The following is a 19,967-nucleotide window of genomic DNA, read 5'->3' as shown; positions in this document are numbered from 1 at the left end:
ATGTTCAAGATATCTTCATAATAGCTTGTAGTAATGAAACTTTTTTTCATGGACTTTTCCCCCCTCCCCCCACCAAGGGGGGCATCGTTTCATTTTACCATTTATATTTGATTAGGTTTTTATGGCACTGGGGATCAAACTCAGGGCCTTGTGCTCACTAGATGAGCACTCAACCACTGGACTATGTTCCCAGCCCAATATTTGGTTAGTTTTCAAATATCCTTTGTCCTATTTTATGGTGGAAGAGCTGTTTTTATGTCTTAGCTATTTTGTTAATGTTTATACAAAAAAATTCACTTGAATATGAAATGCAGCTTATTCTTTCTTGGGGATTGATTTCAGGGGTACTCTATCACTAAGCTCTATGTCAGCTCTTTTTGAGACAGGATCTCACTAAGTTGCTGAGACTGGCCTTGGACTGTGATCCTCCTGCCTTGGCCTCCCAAGTTGTTGGGATTACAGGTGGGGCATTGGTCATCATAAACAAGCTGGGGCCAGCTTTTTAAAGACAAGAAGTTTTCCTATGTAAAGTTTTCAGTTTTATGAGATTTTTAAGATAAAATTATAACTTTTACGGATGCTTATGAAAAGTATGATCTTTTATACATCTGTTTTCTTGATATTTGTCTCACATTTTTTACTGAATTTGTTGTGATATAATTATAAATATGGATAAAAATATATCGAGATAGACTATACTTTGGAATATTGTCAGTGGACTAAATAAAAATATTGTAGGCTCTGTTTTCAGTACTTTTGGGAAAGGGGACCAAGAAGACATTAATTTTTGGTTTATAATGAGAGGTGCTTGTTCTTGTTTTTTACCTTGAACAAATGGTTCTTGTTTTTTACCTTGAACACAGAGCCACAATACTGAATTAAAAAAAAAAAAAAGTCCAGTCTGACTTTGTGATATGGTAAACAGATTTATAAATAATGCATACAAATAGAACTTATATAATTGGATCCTTTCTTTTAAAGTTACTGGTTATTTAAAACTTTGTTGGAGCCGGGCGCTGTGGCACATGCCTGTAATCCCAGCTGCTCAGGAGGCTGAGGCAGGAGGATGGAAAATTCAAAGCCAGCCTCAGCACAAGTAAGGTGCTAAGCAACTCAGTGAGACCCTGTCTCTAAATAAAATGCAAAATAGGGCTGGGCTCAGTGGTTCAGTGCCCTAAATTCAATCCCTGGTAACTCTCCTTCTCCCTCCCAGGGAAAACAACAACAAAACTTTGTTGGAGCTCACGTGTGTTAACAATTGCCTAGGGGGTAATCTACTTTTTTTTAAAAAATGAATTGTTGAAAGTGTAACATTCGAGAAATCCTCCTTGCTTATGTGCTCTTAAAAAAAGTGGGGGAATAGGTGGATGGGTATCTGATGATAGTATGCAGAGGCAGCAGACTTCACTAGGGTAGAGCCAGGTAAAGGGTTTTAAATTTAATATTATGTTATCTCTTTAGACTATGGCAACTTAGTGTTTGTTGTTTTGGGAGGGTAGAGTACCTCTTGGGTTTTTTTTTTTTTTTTTTTGTACTGGGGTTTGAACCCAGGGATGCTTTACCACTGAGCCATGTCCCCAGCAATTTTTTGTTTTGTTTTGTTTTGAGATGGGTCTCCATAAGTTACTGAGGCTGGCCTTGAATTTGCCAACCTCCTGCCTTAGCCTCCCCAGTTGCTGGAATTACATGTGTGCCACCATGTCCAACTGGTTATATCACATTTTTATTTTTTATTGCTAATCACTCATTCATTGCTTTTAGTTAAATGTCTACTATGAGCAAGGTTCTCTTAGGGTGCTGGATAAACATACAGACAGTAAAAAGCAAATGACCCATTGTGAAAGGCTGCATCAGATATGGTGGTTCTTAAACTGGGAGCCTGGGAATGCTAAAGACAGTTGGGCCATGGTTTAAATGGCTTGCATACTTGAGAGAGATTCAAATCTTGGGAGAGGTTAGGAACCTTTGTCTGGAGCCTGACTTGAAATGGATATTGATTTCTATGTAAATGCAAAGAAGCATTAGGCTCTATGAATTCCCTAGTTAGTTGATTCCATTGTAACCTCTGATGGGTGATCAGATTAAATGGGGGAGGGGCAATTGTTTCATTTCATATCCCAATAATTATAGCTAATTAGAACTCTGACAAGTTTCTCTTGTTAGTCTCTTTGACATAACATTGATGGTAGAGCTAGAAAATTATTTCTTACAATTTCCTCTATAGTTATTTTCACCACCAAGTTACAGAATATGGTAATATTATACACAGGTAAATGGGGGCACTATTACATGTTATTGTCAGCAATCTGCTATTAAAGTTTTCTTTTGACAGTAAAAGCTTTTCTAAACACAAAGGATTAGGAAAATTACCTTGATCCTTGTTTTGAAGATTTTCAGTTGATGAAGTAGGCAGAATCTAAATGTATTTCTACAAACTTGTTAAATTTCGTGTGTACTAACCCTTGTGACTGAATGAATCACTAAGATGGGCACAACGGAGCAGAGTTTTGTGCTGGATCACCGCTTTGACTTTAGGGCTCCAAGCAAGAATTTAAGAAAGGTTTCTTTGTTGGTAAGAATTGAAATATTAATAGATCTTCAACCTAGAGGGCTCCCTAATTTCTGAGGAGGTACTTGCGGGGGTGTAAGGGGGAAACCAGGGAGTCTTTAGGGACAGGAATATAATATTTGTTAGTAACCTTGGCAAAACTCCCTTTTTAACATATATTTATTTTTCCTATAAAGGATCTTCTTGTTTTGTATTTTAACACAAGGGGCATATATCTCTGGCACTGAGCTGGGCTTTGCAGCATGTATGTCTTTTGAATATTTCTTTCAACTTGGGCAGCTTTCTGTATTAAAAGGCCAACACCCTTGGTAAGATATTCTGGGAAACAGGACCCCTTGATATTTGAAAGGTAAGAAATCCAGTTAAATCACATGATGACTTCTAACACAGTCCCACTGCTGGGTTTGCTTGTTTTAATGTAAGTGATAGATACAGTGGTTATTCCAGTTCAGTAATTGGATGTGAGTTCTATAATATAAATGACATTTCATGGCAAATGTGAGGACCCTGTCGAAGGCACTTGTTTTTGGTGTTGCCTGCCTTTAGGTTTAAAGGCAGAAACCTGTAATGGAATTAATTATCAGAACATTTATTCAAAGATTAGTGGGATGCATTTGTAGTGCCTTTAGTTGTTAGGTGACTATTTGGTTATTGTGTATGAAACAGAATATGTGTGATTTCCACTGCTAGTGTGTGCAGTGCAGCAATAGAAGTGCTAATAAGGCTGCCTGTAAAGAGGGCCACCATCAATACCTTGTCAGCAGTTTGCTGCTAGGTAGTCTTCTTGGAAAGACATAATCTGTAATCAAAGAGGAGTTTCTGGAAATAGCAAACAGATAGAAAAAATGTTATAGTAAAAAGTAGTGTTTATTGCTTGCTTTCTCCTGGCTTCAATTACACTGTATTAATGAATTTCTTCCTCCCTTTTTAAGTGTACACAGCCTCAGTGGTATGTTACAGTATGGGTGGGATTTGGTTAATACTCTGTTTGCATTTCAGGATTTGTTTATAAGGTAGCATTGAGTGGAACATCTTAGGATCAGTTCGTGACTCTTCAGCTTCCATATTTCAGTGCTCTGTCCCTCTTTACATTTAGGAACACTCAGCATTTTTGAGGCAAGGTCTGTGTAGGGATAATATGATGTGAATGGAAGGTAAAAGAGTATGTGACTTTCTCCTGCAAGCAGTTAAGGACATGTGTGACTGCTCTATATGTTTAGAAGTTTTTAAGTGTAAAAAATTGCTCACCAGACTGTTGGCACAGATAACTATAATTATTTTGGCTTGTTCCTTGTTAGTATTATGTATGATGGGTACAGGTTTTGACTCTCTTAGACATTTGTCATCCATTGGAAAGCTACGTATATGGAAAAGAAACAGTGGAAACATACCAGGGTGGAAAGAAAGGGTGAGAGAACAATACCCATTGTGCCAAGGCTTGTGACACAAAGCAGCCTGGGTTTGTTTTTTTTTGTGTAATTGTTATCGAATAGATAATATGTTTACATGATTCAGTAACCAAAATATATTAGAAGGTACACAGACAAGTTAGCCTCCAATTCTTGGATTTTTATTTGCCCAAATTCTTCTTTTTCAAACCTCACCCAAGATAGGTAATCATTGTTAATACATTCATATGTTTCATTCCGAGTGACTCTATGCTTGTAGAAGTAAATACAAAGGTATCAAAATAGGCATATTGGTCTGCAGCTGGTGCTAAGGAAATTCATGTTGTAGATTGCCCCGAATGTATAGAGCATTTCCTTCTCCTCTTTAGAAATATACAGATGGATAGTATCCTGTTATATAGATGTTTTGTAGTTTAAATAAAATAATTAAATAATTAGTGCTCTATTAATCCATATTGGATTTGCTGCAGTGAATAAACTTGTTCATTGTTTTGTGTATGGGTAAATGATGATATTGTAGTATGTGATGTTGCTAGGGAAACAGGTAAATACATTTCTAATTTTGATAGGTTTTGCCCTGTTGCCCTCCATAAGACAGTTATGCTATAATTTAATGAGAATCTGTTTATTCATGACTTGACCAGTTTGGTTATTTGCTGGTCTGAACACTACATTCTTTGTGTAATTTTAATTTCCATTATTCTCATTATATGATTTTACTTTTTTTTCTTTTTAAAATATATTATTTTTATAACTTTATTTATTTATTTATTTTTTATGTGGTGCTGAGGATTGAACTTAGTGCCTCACCTGTGCTAGGCAAGTGCTATATCACTGAGCTACAGCCCCAACCCCATGATTTTACTTTTCATGTTTTAATCTTTGACTGATTTATTTAGAATCATTTTTGCATAAAGTATAATAAAATAGGAATAAAACTTTTTTTTTCCCCTCAGCTGATTTCCCAGTAATCTCAGTGGAATTTATTTAATACTTAAGCTTTTCTTACTGTTTTGAATGCCATTTTTCCTCATATATTAAATTTCTGAAGATGATTTGTAAACTGACAGTAGCATGAATTATCCTTAAAGTTACATGTTGCACATCTTCCCAGCTTTAAGTCTGAATACTGTCACAGTGGTTTTTAGTGCCTGTGCTTATGTATATTTATAATTGACATTAGAATTTATTACCCCCTGGGGCTGGGGATGTGGCTCAAGAGGTAGTGTGCTCGCCTGGCATGCGTGCGGCCCGGGTTCGATCCTCAGCACCACATACCAACAAAGATGTTGTGTCCGCCGAGAACTAACAAATAAATATTAAAAAAAAAAAAAGAATTTATTACCCCAGTCTTTTTTCTGACCAACCCCAATGTTATAGAAAATTGGAAGTCTGGTTAAAAAAAACAAAACAAAACAACCTTTTTTCTCTATCACTTGAGAAAATGTGGAACAAACAAGGACTGTAACATGATGTCAGTAATCACACCTCAAAATTAACATTGATGCATTATTTCTGTCTAGTCTTGGGTCCCACACTTTTGTTAAGTTTTTCCATTATCTTCAGTTATGAAGACGATCTTGTTCAGAAGTGGGATGTTATATCTAATTATCATAGTTCTTTTTTTTAATGTTTATTTAGTTGTAGATGAACACATAGTATCTTTATTTATATTTATGTGGTGCTGAGGATTGAACCCAGTGCCTCACCCGTATGAGGCAAGTATTTAACCACTGAGCTACAGCCTCAGCCCATCATGGTTCTTTATACATCTGTAGTTTGAAGTTTTTTTTGGGGGGGTGGGGGGGTATTACCAGGATTGATCCCAGGGGCTTTTAACCATTGAGCCACACCTCCAGTCCTTTTTATATTTTATTTTCTGACAGGGTCTTGCTAAGTTTCTTAGGGCCTTGGTAAGTAGCTGAGGCTGGCTTTGAACTCGTAATCTCCTACCTCAGCCTCCCAAGCTGATACAGGCATGCGCTACCAGTAATGTTTTATTATTACTTAAGAAACGTTTGGGCCAGGCACGGTGGTATACACCTATAATGCCAACGGCTGGGGAGTCTGAGGCAAGAGGATCATGAGTTTAAGGCCAGCCTTAGCAAAAGTGAAGGTGCTAACTCAGTGAGACCCTGTCTCTAAGTAAAATACAAAATAGGGCTGGGAATGTGGCTCAGTTGTCAATGCCCCTGAGTTCAATCCCCAACTCCCCCCCCCCCCACACACACACAAAAAGGTCTGACTGGGCACTGTGATGCTTGCCTGCAATCATAACTCCTCCAGAAGTTGAGACAAGAGGATCACAAGTTTGAGGCCAGCCTCAGCAACTTAGGGATAACATGTCTCAAGAAAAAAGGGTGAAGTATAGCTCATTGGTAGAGCACCCCTCAGTTGAATTCTTTGTAAAGTTTGGTACATGGTTATATCATTTTTATGTTTGTAAATGTCAAATGTTTTATAATAAAGATTTTATGTATATATGCGAATACACACACACATATTTAGTTGTTGATAGACCTTTATTTTATTTATTTGTATGTGGTGGTGAGAATCGAACCCAGTGCCTCACACATGCCAGGCAAGTGCTCTATCACTGAGCCCCAGCACCAGCCCATGATAACGATTTTTAAAGAAAAATAATGAAAATCAAGAAGGAAGATTGGACTAGTAGTGTGCTCTGTGGTATAGCACTTGCCTGGCACATGAGGCCCTGGGTTGGATCCCCAGTGATACCAAAGAAAGAAAGAAATGGAGAAAGGGAGGGAAGAAAATAAGAAATAAAAGTAGAAGGTAGAAGAACTGGGAATTGCAAGAAGCACACTTGGGTTTCTTCATTGTTCCTGTAGGAGGGAAATAGGTGTAGAAATTTGCCAGTTACTTATACACTTCTGTATATGAAGCACCCAAGTCATAATACGTGTTTTCCCACTGTCTTCAGTGCTTCTTAGGCAACCACTAATTTTGAGGAAAATAATACCAAAGAGATTAAATACCAGTGTAAACAGATGTTACTTGCCTAGGGTATGTGTTAATTAATGGGGGATTTCAGTGTTTAGAACATGTTTTTTTTTTGAAGCACTTAACATTTATGACTTATTTGGGGGGTGGGGAGGGCTTTTGAGGGATTGGGAAAGGTCCTATTCCTCTCAGAATGCAGTCTTAGGGCTTCTCTGTCATTCTTGGTGACCATCTCCAGCATAATACGTGGTAGATGTTTGGTAAATATTGATTACATGATTTGAGACAAGTGTATCTTAAAACTAATTTGAAATTATTATTTATTTTTCATTACTGTCATTATTATAACATTTATGCATATTCTGGGAATTTCAAGAGACCATATTGTATCTTGACCTAGAAATTTTACCCAGTAAAAAATTTGATTTTTCTTCTCTGTGATAGTCTCTAGCAGTAGGCAGAAGTGTCACAGCTTGCTTAGACATTTTTTGTGGGAGTGTGTATGGTGTCCAAATTTTCAGTGTGTTAAAAATGGAGGAAGGAGTTAAGATTAGAATGTTGTTTTTCTAATAGTCCCTGCAGCCGCTACCTTTTCATCCCAACAGATCTTTTTTTTTTTTTTTTCTCGTAGCAGATCTTAATTTTAAAAGCTGTCTCTTTGTGGTAATTGAAATGTTCCCTACCTTGATTGTAGTGGTGGTTATACAACTTGAATACATTTGTCAATACTAATTGAAATAATGAGTGAATTAATTATATTCTGGGTAAATTATGCCTCAGTATTTAAAAAAAAGAACTCAAACAAGAAGTAAAATCCAAAAGATAATACTTGATTTTTTGGTGGGGTGGGGTGGGGAATATATGACCAAAAAAATTTTAAAGGAAAAGTACTTACTGCAAAAGACATTTACATATATGTTGATTTGGGTGCTTTGAAGATAGTGGAGAATCTTTTTAACCTAAATTAACTTAATTTAAAATGGATTTTGAGCCTGGTGTGGTGGTGCATGATGGAGGAGGCTGAGGCAGAAGCAAGTTTGAGACCCAACCTCAGCAATTTTCTCAAAAGAAAAATATAAAAAAGGGCTGAGGATGTTGCTCAGTGGTAAGTGTCCTTGGGTTCAATCCCTAGGATTGAATGAAGAAATGAACAAATAAATAAATAAATAGGTGTTGGCTGTGATCAATATACTCCTTGATTTCCTGTTTTGTACAGCAGCACTTTCCCAGCTCAGCTCACATTTGGCTTTCCATTTCTCTCCAGCATGTCATTGGCCTTTTGTTGGTCTGGCATGTGGACTGAAATAAGCTATCAGGGCATGTTTATGTGGGAATGAACAATTATAACAGATGGATATTAAAGGTTACAAAACATGTTTTGGCTTAAAGCAAAACAAACAAAAACAAATAAACAAAGACAGCTAATTTACATAAAATAGAAAAGTGTGAAAGTGATTTTTTTTTTCTCTCCAGTGTTTCTACTGATTTTCCTCTTTCTTACCTATTTGAATTTGTTTATTGGCAAATTGGAAATATTTTCTCCCTGTAATTCTGATTTTTATGCAGTTTTTAAGTCAATAATAATTTCTAAACCTGTATCACTAGTGTTCCTTAATACTGCAAATACCCATGCTGCTAGAAGTTTTTATTTTATGTAGTTATCAGCTCAGCCTTCTTGCAGTTTCATTCCGAAAGCAGTGTGTGCCAGGAGCTCATCATGTGGAGGGGGAGGGAGTTTGTTAAATTCACACAAAATAGATAAGGTTTGTCATCATGATAAAACATGATCCAGACTAGTATTTTAACCAGTGTCTTTTTTTTCTTTTTTCTTTTGAATTAAAAGAATTTGTTTGTGGCTGGGGCTGTAGCTCAGTGGTAGAGCACTTGCCTAGCATTTGTGAGGCACTTGCCTAGCACTTGTGAGGCCCTAGGTTCGATCCTTAGCATCACATAAAAATAAATAAATAAAATAAAGGCATGCTGTTCATCTACAACTACAAAATAGTTGATTTTGTTTAATGTTGTCGGTTTTCTCAGAAAGGAAGCAGTATCATTTTTTTGGAAATGGTCACAAAGTTGCCTGAAATTGTACATTACTGAACAAAGTTGTCCAGGATATTATTTTCTGCATGCTTTTAGCCTAGTTCACTATTGTTTTAAAAGTCCAAATCTTGTTTAAATCAAACTTAAAATATTTCTTGATATTATGAGCTCAATCTGCATGCTCAAATAGATGCACATGTCTGTCCTACTGGAGATTGAACCCACTGGTGCTTTATTTACCGCTGAGATACATTATGAGTTCTTCTTTTGAGACAGAGTCTTGCTAAGTTGCCATGCCCTTGAACTTGTGATCCTTCTGCCTCAACCTGTGATGTCCCTAGAATTTTAGAAATGCATCATCACTCCTAGCTTATGAGCTCAATGTTTAGGGAAAAAATGCCTTAAATTTGAAATGGAGTTTTTTTATATAGATTTTCCATTTTTTCTTGTTTAACTTTCTGCTATTTACTAGAATGTTTGTATAAATAAAGGGAAAATCTTGGGGTTTTTTGTTTGTTTGTTTGTTGTATTTTTTTTTTGGTGGTGGTGGTGGTGGTGGTTTTGTTTTTGTGGTGTCAAGACCCAGGAAAATCTTGTATTGTTAAATAGTGTCTCATATCTAATTGAATTTGTACTTTAAAATGTTCAGTCATGGTTCTACTTGGGGAATGTTCTTACATTGTTTTATTTCAGCTGGAGATGTGGCTTGGTGGCAGAGCACTTGTCTAGCATGTGTGAGGAGGACCTGGGTTGGATCATCCCCAACACTGCAACACAAAACTTTATTTTATTTCAGCTACTAGAGTCTGAAAGGGGGTCTATCTGTCCAGTTTGTTCATCTGATGGAGCAGCTATTCTTCTTTTTTTGGGGGGGTGGGGGCGGTACCAGGGATTGACTCAGGGACACTTGACCACTAAGCTACATCCCCAGTTCTAGTTTGTGTTTTAGTTAAGAGACAGAGTCTCACTGAATTGCTTAGTGCCTCATGGTTGCTGAGGCTGGCTTTGAACTCACAATCCTCCTGCCTCAGTCTCCCGAGCTACTGGGATTATAGGTGTGTGCCACTGCGCCTGGCTTAGAGCATCCATTCTTACGTATGGTTCAGCAGTCTGCAGGTTCATATTGTTTTTATAACAATAATAAGATATCATGTGCCTTTCTGCTCTCATTTACTCAAGAACATATAGTGCATTTTCGAAAGGTGAAATGATGTGTCATAACTCAAGAGATTAAATTTAGAAACAGATGTGAGAATCTGTTTAATTAAGTCAGACATAGGAGACTTACAAAAATTAAAGAATTACTTATTTACAAAATTTTGTTTGTTTAAAATTTATAGTTATGTTATTTATGTTAACGTGAACATGTAGTAAGTTTGTTATTGTTGTTCTTAAATGAATTGATAACACTTTACATTTTTGTTTTTCAAAATAGCAAATGTGAACAAGGTATAACCCACATAAAAAGTTCTTCTGATTCTTCAGTAGCTTTTAAGAACACAAGGAATCCTAGCCAGGTGCAGTGTGTCATGCCTGCAATCCTATATTGGCTTGGGAGGCTGAGACAGAGAATCACAAGTTTGAGGCCAGGCATGGCAATCCTGTCTCAAAATTAAAAAAGGGCTGGGGATGTGGTTCAGTAGTAGAGTGCTTCAGTAATCCCCCCTGTGTCATTGACATTGTCCGTCTGTCCCCCACCCCCACCCCCACCCCCCAAAAAAGATAAGGAATCCTGAATCAAAGAAGTTTGGGAACTACTTCTATAAAACATGAATTGACTCAGTGAAATCTTTTCAGGATTTTAATTACAAAATCTCAATGATAATCTTTAATCACAAATTAATGATTTTTTATTTTTAAAACAATAAAAACAGTGTCAAATTTAGTTTGTGAATCTCCTAGAGAATTTTGGTAGTCTGTTGTCCAGTCATCTTCCTATTCCCCAGTATCTTGTTCACTATTGTAACATCTAAACCTGTGATTGGTGTGTGGCAGCAGGGCTTTGTGCTTTCCTGGATTTGTCCTCAATGAGAAACACAACCAACACTATCACCATCGCCACCAAACAGTAATCAAAATAATTTTAAAATGTCTAATTTTATGATATTTGAGCTTGATTTTTAAAACTATAAGAATGTTTAAAGCTTTAGTAAGAACTTAGGCCTGAGTGGAGAAGAACTATCTTCAGTGTGGGCAAGCACTATCCAGTCTGCCTTGGTCCTTGGCAGAGTTTACAGTAACAATTTCTAACTATGCTATGAATAGCTATTTTCTCTTCCTTTAATGAGAGAAATCTTTTGGCCCAAATAAAAAATTTGTGGTTATATGCTTATCTGATATAACCATAGTTGCTGGATAGAAAGTAGGTTTTAGAAGAGAGTTCATTTAGTCTACAAATTTTGGAGATCCAAGTTTTTGATCTTACATGCTAAATTGACTCTTCACATCCTTACTTTGGAGCTTTTAAAAGTTTGAATTTCATGTTTAATGTTTTTGTCGGTTTATCAGATAGAACTAATTAGATAGAAGGATGGGTGGGTAGATGTAGGAAGATAGATGGGTGGATGAAAAAAAAAAGATGGGTGGGTGGGTGGATGTGAAGGCATTTATTAAGGAATTGGCTCACACAGTTATGGAGATGAAGTCTATGACAGGCCATCTGGAAACTGGAGACCCAGAGAGGCTGATCATTTGGCTCAGTCCAAGAATCAGAGAAGCTTACAGTGTAATTTCCAGTCTTGAGGCCAAAGGCCTGAGAACCCTGAGGGATCCCTGTTTTGAGTCACAGAGTCCAAGCTTTGCTGGAAAACAGGTAGTTCTGATATCCAGGGGCAGGAGAAGAAGGGTGTCAGGATTTGAAAAGAGAACAAATTTTCCTTTTCTCTGCATATTTATTCTGTCCAGTCCCAAGGCTGATTGAAGAAAGTTCTTCCCAAACTAATACACCAGTCTTCTCTCCAGAGGCATTCTCAAAGACACACTCAGAAATACTGCTTTGCTCCCTCTCTAGTATTTCTTAATCCAGCCAGAATACTGACACTGACCATCACAGATAGAATGATGATTTACATTGTATGGTACACATGTGTATTTACAGGAATGCTCATTAGTTTAGCATGTCTGTCCCATGTTTGAAGCCTCCCTTTAAATAGAGTTTGTTTGTGTGTGCAGCATTAAGGACAACTGGTTATCTAGACCCAGCCTCCTCGTTTCCAGTGGAGGCCAAGAAGGAGTGATTTTTCTATGGCTACCCATGTACTCACTCAGTTTTGATCTCTCCACTGCAAAAGTATACAGGGATTTCCTGAAAATGCTAGTGTTTATACACAGTATAATCCTAGATAGAACATGTTTTAATGAGTTTTGACTCATTAAGTTAGCAATTAAGACATGATTTAATTTTTCATGCATCTTTTTGGTCCTACCAAAATATTGATTGATTTTTGTCCAGGTCAAATTAAAAATAATTTTTATAGAAAGGCAAACAAACAAGACTTCTTCAAGAAACAGTGGTTTTGAAATTGTTTCTGACATACCTGAACTTTTGTTTCAGTTATGTGTCCATCTTGGATGTAAGCATTTTAAGAAGCCATCTACCTTCCTAGAATTCCACCTTCATGCTTCACCATTGGAATTATGATGACTCACATCCTTCTGGATGGCTCAGATGCTGTCCTCTCTTGACAATAGTGTTTTGGATTGAGAACCACTCACAGAGGTTGTTTTTTTTTTTTTTTTTTTCTCCCCATTTTGGTTTTTAATTTAGAGACAGGGTCTCACTGAGTTGCTTAGGGCTCACTAAGTTGCTGAGGCTGGCTTTGAACTTGCGATCTCTTGCCTCAGCCTCCTGAGCTGCTGGGATTACAGGCGTGTGCCACTGCACCGGCTACTCGTAGGTTTTGAAAGAAATTAAATTTTTTTTAAAATTGTAAATGGAGGTTATAATTGCCTGTATTTGTAGGGTACAAAGTGATGTCATACAATGTAGATACATGTCATACATGTACATGCTTTTTAACTCTGTTCACCAGCTGTGCAGTAGATCTAAACCCTGTTCATCCATTCTGAGACTTTGTGTCCTTTAACTGTTGTCTCTTTATTTCCCCATTTCTCTTTTTCTTTTAGTTGTAGATGGATATAATACCTTTATTTTATTTTAGTTTTTATGAGGATTGAACCCATTACTTTACATGTGCTAGGTGAGTGCTGAGATCCCACAACTGAGCCACAATCCCAGTCCGTTTCTCTTATCTCTTAGTTTCTGTAACCACCATTCTACTGTTTCTGTGGTTCCTTATTTTAGATTCCACATGATGTCAAATGTGAAAAGTTAGTATTTGAAAAAAGTAAGTTAAAAGTAAGTATTTGACTTTCTGTGCTTGACTGACTTCATTTAGTATAATTTACAGTTGCATCTACATTGTCACAATGACAGACTTTCCTTCCTTCCTTTCTGAGGATGAATGGTGTTCATCCTATGTAGATAGGACATTTTCTTTATCTGTTTATCTATTGGTAATCACTTAGGTTGATTCCATAATTTGGTGTTGCAGTCACTATGGGCGCATGGACATCTCTACCAAATTGATGTCACATCTGTTGGGGTAACAACCAGTAGAGGGATTGCTGGATCTGATTTCATTTTGGTTGGTCTCATTTTCCCCATAGTTAGGTAGAACCTATGGGAAGTTTGTCTTTAGATTGTTTTTTTGTAGATGGTGATATGCTTGGAGTTGTCTTTGACTTTGGAAGTATAGTGATTTTGACTCCACTGACTTGCTCTTTTCCAATGTTGGGGATTATTGAAGCCACTGACTGTCTCCCCAAGGTCTTAGTGAGGTTGATGGTTGCAGCAGTCCTTGGCTGTAGCAATTGTTGCAGCACACTCAAAGGGACATCATAATATTTTTGTAGAATTTCCCCTTCCTCTGTATGTGGAGTGTCCCTATCAGATGAGATTTTATGTGCACATTTCTAAATTTTGTAGTAAACCTCTAATAATCATCTAGCTCTTCATTTTCCTTTTGCTGTATTGTGGAAATACTTCTCCAGAAGATGTCTTTATAAGCTTTTCATATTCAAATGTCAGCTGCTTATATTCCCCCATGTTTTTCTAATTTCTGGAAAATCTTGGTTATATTGGCTTATGAAACAATAATTTTGTTTTTATTTCACCTAACTCTTAAACCAGATCTTGCATTATTTGAAATATGACCCGTCCCCCATTCACTAAGTAAGAAAAATTTGAGGGAGATACTCCTATCATCTCTAGCAGATTACTCTTACTTGATAATTATTCATTTGATAACATCCAGATTTGTAGCCTGGCTAGCTTGTTCTTGGCACCTTGTTATGGGGCAGCACCAGCATCACTTAGGAGGAAGAGGCTAGGCTACAATGCTAGTTGCTCAAAAACAGAGTTTTGCTCCAGAAATACGTTTTATTTGAAGCCAGCTTTGAAAGAAGATTGAAGAAATTTATTGTTTCCAAAGTTCCATCTTCAAAGTCTCTGAAGGCTAATAATAAGAAGAGGCAGATAAGTGAGACAAAAGGCAGGAGATGTACAAGAGATTTTTATTTTGTGTTTGGCAGGAGGAGGGGGAATCTCACTGGGCTTCCCAGTTCCCCCTCCCCTGTGTGCAGTTGAGTTTGCTTCAGTGTTTGTCCATTAAGCAACACTGGAGGGACAGGAGTGGCCTCCTCTGGGGATATGAAGGCTTGTTGGTACCTTCCAGGAGCAGCACGGAGATTGAAAATGCCCTTTTCTTTAGCCAGGTGAATTTAAGTTGCTGTTGGTTCTCATTCTGTTTTTCAGGCTGCCTCTCTGAGTTGTGTTGGACACCAATGAATGCCTCCTCTTAGTTTCTTGATGATGATTATTATTTTGTAAAAAAATTTTTTTAGTTGTAAATGGATGTTTCAGTTTGCTTGCTTGCTTGCTTGCTTGCTTGCTTATTTATTTATTTATTTATTTATTTATTTATTTATTTATTTATTTATTTATTTATTTATTTATTTGCAGTTCTGAGGATTAAGCCAGGGCCTCACACATTCCAGGCAAGTGCCCTACCCCTGAGCCACAACTCTGGCCCCCTACTATTATTTTTTAATTTGCAGAAAGACATTCCTAAGGAAATTAAGACCTTTCCTGGAAAAGACTGACTGCTTAAGTCAGTGAATGTACTGTATTAATAATCATAAAAGCTCTCTTGGAAAACACATTAGTTCAAAGCCCTTTACCCTGTGTTTGTGTATGGGAAAAAGGAAGGATCCACTGAGTGAGCGGTGTGGCTGATAAAATGAGCACGGTTGCCCTTGAATAGTAGTCTCCTGATGACCCTTCATGTCTCCTTTTTCTTTCTCCTGGTCTGCTCTTGTCAGTCATCTTTGTGAGTTTGTTACAGTTTTGAATGTTTAATTCAGTTCTGACTTTTGAATTGGATAATTTGAGCACTTTTGTCTGTCAATCAAAGCCCTATAGAAATCATCCCTCTTCTCCCAAATACTGTTCTCCAAGCCTTGGTGGGAAAGAAGCGTGGGTTTTGTCTTCTCTTCATTTTCTTAAATTCCTGTGTAGTTTTCATTTCCAGTGAGACGCAGGCCTGGGATGTCCAATCCTTAGTCAAAATTGGAGTGGTTCCATCCTCCTTTCGTACAGAACTGCCATCTTGAAACCTCACTGGGAGATGTTCTCCTGTGAGGTGCTGTCTCTGGCTCTGGGTGTCCCAGCACTTGTAATCTTTCTTTTATTGTGAAGGTGAAATGATGGGAGATTACTTCCTGGTGGGCTCTTCTCTTTCTCTGGAAATATTCCCCAAGATCCTTTCACCTAGGAAGCTTCTTCCGCCTTCTCTCTTGGTTCAGCACTGTTTAAAATATGTTATTTATTAACCCTTGACTTTTACGCCATCATTTAGTTACATCACTAGTCAATAATGAGTTACGTTTATGCCTCACTTGATAGGCTTCTAGAATTTTTAAGACATGAAGTTGCTCCATCCCCACAGCCAACATGGCTTGTTTTTATATTGTTATTGTACTAGCATGATTTTGAATCTGAGAGGAGCAAAGCCTGTAAGGGCCTCTTGGTGTTTCCTGATTCTTCATTTGTGAAACAGTGATAGTAATGCCCAGCCATTGAGAGCCAATCCATGCAGCTGATACTAATTTGTTTAATCCTCGTAATTTAATGAGGTAGGGACCATGAGTTTTCCTCCCACATTTTTTTTGGCGGGGGGGGGTGGGGGGGGTGGGGTGCTGAGGATCGAACTCAGGCCCTCATATGTCAGGCAAGTGCTTTTACCACTGAGCTACATCCCCAGTCCTCTCCCACACTGTATATTTGAGAGAATTGAGGTTGAGAAAAATTCCGTACCCAAACTCGCTTAGCTAGTAAGTTGCAAAGCCAGAATTCAAAAACCCAGGTGGTTTGGGTTAGATGAAATGATCCTAAGTTTATTTCTGGCTTTAGTTTTCTGTGATTTTTGAACAAATATTTGACAAGTTAGGGGTAGGAATTATCATTAGTATTATTTTGGTATCAGGGATTGAACCCCGAGGTGGTGCTTAACCACTGAGCCACATTTCCAGCCCTTTTAAAATTTTTTTTATTTTGAGACAAAGTTTTGCTAAGTTGCTGAGGCTGGTTTTGAACTTGTGAGCCTCCTGTCTCAGCCTCCCAACCCCCTGGGATTACAGGTGTGTGCCACTGTGCCTGGCAGGAGTAAGATATGTGCGAATTTCCTGTGGATAACTTTTGTACCAGCCCAGTGTAGAGGTGATCTCACACTGGGAGAGGGGTACTCCCAGGACCCCTTAGCTGTGCTTGGTGCCTCAGAAGTTGGCTTCTTCTAAAGATTTCACTTTGTCAACCTTTAGGATGGTAATGTTAGCCTAATACATTGAAAAGATGAAGGGAAAGCATGAGGTATTTTCTCACATCATTTTATCTGTTTGGTTTTGTCTGAGCAAGAAATCTAGATCACATAAATCATCTGGTTCAGTCCTTTCACTTGACATGACTAAAGAAACTCACTGGAGGTGTGGCAGTATAGTACCCTCTGAAACAACACATTGCCTTCCTTTATAGATGTTTAATATTTAAGTTATTGGCCTGTTTAGAAATATTGTGCTTATTGCAGATTTAAATTTGTTTAAAATTTCTGTCTATCTTTGCTGTGTTGTATCTGTGGAATAAAGATGATTCTGTTTTTTGGTTTTTTTTTTTAACACAATGCTGCCCCTGTCTGGTTATGTGGTAGTACTACATTAGGAAATTCAACAGTCCTTCAATGCCTTGTAAAAAGTGTACTATTAGGAGTCATAAATCTAGATCCAAAAAAACCCAAAAGCATTATATTTTTGAATTATTAATAAGCATTGGTGGGTCAGATGACAACTTCAAAACTATTTCAAAAGGTTGCCAGAGTTATCAACTTGGTTCAAAAAGAGAGGCAGTAGTATAATTGCACTAGATATGTAGATTTTAGAACATTGTTGCTAGGACTGCTAGTAGATCCCAAATTCCTCTATGCTCTGTGTAGTAGTTAGCATGAGCTGGGAAGTTCATTATGAGAGATCAGCACCATCCTCCATATAAAACAGTGTTCTGGTGGAGAAATAACATTTCTCAGCAAAGTTCTTGAAATTATTCTGTGAAGCCGTGGTTACAGTTACCTGCTTGTGGAGGATGCAGTATTTCTTTGAGCACTGACTCAGTTCCAGAAGGTATGTTTAAATTCTTCCAGTAGTTCTTTTGGGTTAGTGTCACTGTCCCCATTTTACAGCAGAGGGGAGGTTCAGAGAATCTCAGTGCCCACAGTTCCACAGTGGTGAGTTATGGAACTTGGATTTGAACTACAATAAGATTTACTGTATTATTTCCATGAGTCTGTGTTCCCTAGCCTGCCAGACTGGAGTCAGGTTTCAGCCAGGTTTTATCCTTATCATCCTGGCCTTATTCTCCTTAAGAAACAAAACAAAATGAAAAATGGACCAGTGGTTTTCAACTGGAGATAGTTTTATTCCCACAGGGACATCTGTCAGTGTTCAGAGACATTTTTGGTTGTTACAACTGGATGAGGGATGCCATTGCATTTAGTGGTTGGAAACCATGGATGTTGTTAAATATCTAGCAGTGCACTGGACAGACCCCCAACAAAGATCATCTGGCCCAAATGTCAGTGGGTGCAGAGGTGAGAACGCAGGTATTAGTATATTTTACGTTAAGGCTTTAGCTTTGAGTACTCAAGCACGCTTTGCTCTTTCCCTGGGTTTTTATTTTTCTTTCCACAGTGTGTAATCTCATCCTAATTCTGCTGCTTATCACTCAACCTAGGGAAGTTGCAGATTTTTGAGAGAAGGAAAAATAATTGTTCCTGTATCAAAACAATCCTTATGCCTGCCAGGAATATTCCTGGGTGGCATACTCTGGTCTCCTAGACCTTCTATCTGCATTCCTCAGGCCTTGGTGTTTGTGCCTCTCTCCTGGTGTGCTCAGCAGTTAGAGGCTAGAGCACAGAGAGGATTAGATTCTTCTTGGTGTTGTGCTGACATCATGCAGGTGGACCATGTGAAGTGTGAATACATCTTCTACTTTGTCTGTTTTTATTTATTTCTCAGGTCTCCTCCTTTGTTTAAAAAATAATCTATTGGAATCTCTTAAGTTCTGAGAGACTTATGGCAGGTCCCCCTCTCCCTACTCTTTCAGAGTTTTTCTGGGTCAGATGTTACCTCCTCCATACTCTTCTGCTGAAAATAATTACTCCTTTACCCACAACATTTATTCTACTTATTTCTCAAACTGGTTTGTCCTCTTTTCACCCCATTCCCTCCGCCCCTTGTAGAATAGGCAGTGTAGAAAAATTGTTTTGTTTTGTTTCTGTGATGGTAGGGATCAAACCCAGGGTTGCATGCCAGGCAAGAGCTCTACTACTGAGCCACATCCCCAGCCCCAGAATAAGTTTCATCATTAAATTTTTCACTATAGAAGTACAAGAGGGCTTAAAGACTAAAGACCGTGCATTATGTAGGATTATTCTCTGTATATATTGTCTATTTTATTAAAAAATATAAAAGGCATGCCATTTGACACAGTTAATTGCAAAGTAAGATAATTGCAAAGTAAGAAAATTGCAAAGTAAGATTCTTTTTATATATGTTTTTTTGGAATCGACCTTCTTCACATTGGAATTCTGAGAGACTTATGGCAGGTCCCCCTCTCCCTCCTCTTTCTGGTTCTTTCAATGGCTTAACTATTTTAGCAAAGGGTGTTTGGAACCTTCCTGGTCTTTAATTGTGGTCTATATTTATGATCTCCCATTAAAGCAGGAAGCATTTTCATTAATGAGGGCACTTAACATAGTTTAGGATTTAACCATCACTCATTCCTTTCTGACCAGTGGGCCCTATAATGAGAAGGTAGAGGCTGCTAAGAGGCGCCATATTGCATTTACCTTGGGGAAGTAAGGTCCTGCACTTGGGTTGAAAAGTATTTTATGAAGCTTCAGGAAATTTTCATGCATTCCCTGTTGAACCGCTTCATGACCAGGAACATAGACTAACTGTAGCTTAAGGCTAACTTAAGCTATAGCCCTATAGCCTTCAAATGGAAGGACAATTTTATCCCCATCTTTTCTGTTTTTTTTTTTTTTTCTTTTCTGTGCTGGGGTGGAGCCCAGAACCTCATTGTAGGACAAGCAATTATTCTGCCACTAAGCTACACCCCAGCTTTGATTCCTTATTGTTTGAATGAACTGGAATAAAGTTGACTTTTAGAGATACCATGATTAATTGTCCTACAAACATTTATAGGAAGATGATCAACACTGAAATTCTCATTATTAACCAGTAATTATGTACAAGAGGTTCTATAACAATTCAAAGACAAATAAGACATGTGCTCTGGGATCACAGCACCTTCGTCACTACCTGTCACCCCTACTTTGGCACAAAGCAATAACTGCAAAGTTCTGTGGCAAAACAAA

At 37.8% G+C, this 19,967-nt stretch overlaps 1 protein-coding gene across 6 annotated transcripts in view; it reads left to right on the top strand.

The window, feature by feature from the left end:
* Rere (arginine-glutamic acid dipeptide repeats) overlaps nt 1-19,967 on the top strand; it is a 407,183-nt gene that overhangs the window by 210,547 nt on the left and 176,669 nt on the right. The window lies entirely within an intron of this gene.

This window comes from Ictidomys tridecemlineatus, chromosome 11, assembly GCF_052094955.1.
Source record: "Ictidomys tridecemlineatus isolate mIctTri1 chromosome 11, mIctTri1.hap1, whole genome shotgun sequence".
Taxonomy (NCBI): domain Eukaryota; kingdom Metazoa; phylum Chordata; class Mammalia; order Rodentia; family Sciuridae; genus Ictidomys; species Ictidomys tridecemlineatus.
Note: the sequence above shows the minus strand (reverse complement) of the source record. Positions and strands in the feature narration are given on the sequence as shown.